Genomic DNA, 4144 nt, shown 5'->3' on the forward strand with positions numbered 1-4144 from the left:
TCATTCCTAACTTCTCCAAAATAGCTCAACCAATGACCAAGTTGCTCCAGAAAGATGTCAAGTTTGTGTGGAGTCCGGCTTGTGAAGGAGCTTTCCAAGCCCTGAAGGAATTTCTTACCTCTGCTCCTGTTCTTGCCCAACCAGATATTGATAGGCCGTTTGATATGTATTGTGATGGCTCTAGGACTAGACTGAGATGTGTGCTTATGAAGGATGGGTATGTGATAGCTTATGCTTCAAGCCAGCTGAAAAAGCACGTGGTGAATTATCCCACCCATGATTTAGAGCTAGCTGCTGTGGTGCACGCTCTAAAAACTTAGATGCATTATTTGTTGAAAAATAAAATACATATTTATACGGATCATAAGAGTCAAATATATTTTCACTCAGTTCGAGCTAAACATAAGGCAACGGAGATGGTTGGAGCTAATCAAGGATTATAATTTGGAGGTTCATTACCATCCTGGAAAAACTAATGTGGTTGCTGATGCTTTGAGCCGGAAGTCGTATCAAGTTGAAGAAGCACATTTGTCTCTCAACCATGCTGAGGTGCTAGCCCATATTGCTCTAGTCTTGGATTTACTTGAGCAAATTATTATAGAGCAAAGGCAAGATGTTAAAGAAATTCCGCATATCAAGAAGTTAATTGCCGAAGGGCGTGGTCCACATTTTAGTATTGATGATCAAGGTGTAGTGAGGTTAAAGAACAGATTGGTTGTTCCATCAAGTGATGAGCTTAGAAGAAAGATTTTGGATGAAGCTCATCATTCCAAGTTGTCCATCTATCCAGGAAGTAACAAGATGTACCATAATTCGCGCCACTTGTATTGGTGGTCAAATATGGACTTTGTTGTGGGTTTGCCCCACACGGCAAAGGGGTATGACTCTATTTAGATCATTGTAGATTGCCTTACCAAGTCCGCTCATTTCTTCCCGATGGATACAAGGTATTCAGCCAAGAAGTATGTCAAGTTGTATTTTGATCGAGTTGTGACCCTACATGGAGTTCCTCTTACCATTGTTTCCAATAGAGGGTCAGTCTTTGTCTCTTGTTTCTGGGAGCAACTCTAGAAATATCTTGGTGCTCGTCTCCTCAGGAGTTCAGCTTATCATCCGCAAACTGACGGTCAGACAGAAAGGGTCAATCAAGTATTTGAAGACATATTGAGAGTTTGTGCCATTTCTTATCTAGAAAAATAAGATGAATGCTTGACTTTAGCTGAGTTTTTCCTATAACAATAGCTATCAAGAGAGCATTCAAATGAACTATTAGTAATGCTTTCCGCAAACAAAAAGAAACAACAAACCCATATTGCCTATCATATCCTTGAGAGTTGGGAAACTATTCCCACTAGTCGGGTAAGTCTTGCGAGTACATTGTGTACTCAGGATTTATTTTACCCCTGTTGTAGGTGCAGCTTGAGGAGTAGCTCTTCTGTGGAAGATTCTTCTGGTCGGCACAGACGGATCCTTGTATCATTTTCGCTATATGTTTATTTTCATTCCGTTGTTTAATTATCGCACTCTAAGCTTTGATATTGTCATAAATAATTTTCAAGAACTCTTGTTGTATGAAATAGACTAAGTATTGTAAGCTCATACTCATTATTGGATTCTGGGTGTAAAACGTGGATTGTTTTGAGTTCTTCCTTGGGTGTGGTCGACGGAATTGTCCAATGTAGCTCACTTTTGAGGTGCTTAGTGTCTAGTGGAAGACGAGCGCCTTCCGAAAGCGTGTTATTTCGGGCGGTTCTGCCACACGCCGCTGCAACTCACCTTGTACGCTCTCGCCGTCATGCCGCTGCAGCTCACCCGACGCACTCTCACCGTGCCACAGCCGCAGTGCCACTCACCGTTCCGCCGCTGCAGCGCGCCACCATGCGCTCTCGTCATCCCGCCGCAACGCCCACGCACGTCGTTGGGCCTCAGGAAATAGAGGAACATAGATCTATAATACGGTGGGCAAGGAGGACGAGAGCGATGGCGAACTCACGTACCTCCAAAGATCCAACAATGGTAGACGAGAGTGACCAATCCGAATCGGTGAGAGGGAGGTGACGCGCAGAGACGAGAAGGGCGCGGAGCGGTGCTGGTAGAACCGCCACGACGCCAAGACAATCGCCGGCCGCCGGGACGAACACCTTTCCCCTCTTGCCATGACGATGGGGGAAATGGAACAGCCAGAAACCGACAGGCGCGACTTCTGATTTCAAGCAGTGACGCTTAGAGTGGGTCCTGCACGTCAGCGACACAAAGCAACCAGCACAGATCAGAACAAATTAGACGTTCCATTCTTCATCTAGCGGCCACAAAATTCGGGTGCCAACAAACCACAAAACACATGGGTGTCGTATAGCATTTCTAAAAAAACAAATAATCATAGCTTTCTTTCCCTTAATAATGCTGGTATCTTCTATAAAAAATAATGCCGATATCCACGTGTAATATCCGTATGATTTTTCTGGCATGCATGAAGGATCGGCTCTTTATATCAGGTACTAACCTTTGATTGCACCGAACGTTATGCCCTGGTTCTAGTGACGATCAAAATTAATGTTTAGGTGTGGCTTTAAAAGCTGCTACTACAACATCGAATATACAAATAAGATATATTTAGAGGTGACTTTGTTAAGTCAGTCACTCTTGAAAATTGATTTTTAGGGTTGACCAAAAATGATTTTGATATTTGAAAATTATTCTAAAATAAAACATTTCTGATGGTCCAGACAACACAGTAGCAATGGCTGACAAATCAAAGAAATTTACCAAGTCCAGAAGATATGACGACATTGAGAACATACGTTGCCCCTTGCACCCCAATGGAAAGCACACCATCGGAAATTGCTACACCTTCAACGAAAGATACAATAGAAAAGATAGCAAGGGAAACAATAAAGAAGACAATCAGAAGAAAGAAGGAGACAACCTTGAAGACAAGGGATTCCAAAAATCTAGAGGGACAGTGGCAGTAATCTTTGCCGGAGTTCCAGATTCCAGAAGCAAACATCAAGAAAAACTAGCGTTACAAACCATCATGGCAGCAAAACCTGCTACACCAAGATATCTCAATTGGTCAGAGTATCCAATCCAATTTTCAAGAGAAGACCAATGGACCAGCGTAGGAAACGCAGGCCATTACCCACTGGTTCTAGATCCAACCATTGCCGGTATGACTGTTACAAAAGTACTAATCGACGGAGGAGCCGGACTCAACATCATTTTTTCAGAAACTCTAAGGAAGATGGGACTACAACTCGCCGGGATGATCACACCAACAAGCACACCTTTTTATGGCATAGTACCCGGTAAGGCAGCAATGCCACTTAGACAAATCACTCTATCGGTTACCTTTGGAACTCCCTCGAACTACCGTACAAAGTTCATCAAGTTTGAAGTCGCAGACTTTGATTCATCATATCACGCGATCCTCGGGCGCCTGACACTAGCAAAATTCATGGCAATACCGCATTATCTATACCTGTTGATTAAAATGCCAGGGCCTAACGGTGTTCTTTCTCTTCGAAGTGATTTAAAGCGCGCATTTGACTATGATGTTCAGGCTATTCAAATTGCAGCAAGAGCACAGGCAAACGATGGAAGAAAAGAAATAGCCACTATTGCCGTAGAAATAAGCCAAGAAGAACTAGAGATACAGGCTAAAAAGCCAAGCATCCTAGCACCACCAAAAGAAGCCGACGTCAAGCAAATCGACCTGGGCACCGATGATCTCTCAAAAACGGCAACCATCAGTGCACACCCTATCAGCAAGATAGGAACTCGCGCTCACCAACTTTCTTCGGGACAACAAAGATATCTTCGCTTGGAAGCTGGCCGACATGCCAGGGGTCCCAAGAGAGTTGGCTGAGCACAGAATTAATATCAATGAAGGCTCCAAGCCTGTGAAACAACGACTACGACGATTCTCTCTCGACAAGAAGGCAACAATTAAAAAGGAAATTACAAAACTAATGGCAGTCGGATTCATCAGAGAAATCCTTCATCCAGATTGGCTAGCAAACCCAGTTCTAGTACAGAAAAAGAATACGGTCGAGTGGCGCATGTGCGTCGACTACACAGATCTCAACAAACACTACTCGAAAGATCCGTTCGGGCTACCACGCATTGATCAGATAGTTGATTCAAC

This window comes from Miscanthus floridulus, chromosome 11 (assembly GCF_019320115.1).
Source record: "Miscanthus floridulus cultivar M001 chromosome 11, ASM1932011v1, whole genome shotgun sequence".
NCBI lineage: Eukaryota > Viridiplantae > Streptophyta > Magnoliopsida > Poales > Poaceae > Miscanthus > Miscanthus floridulus.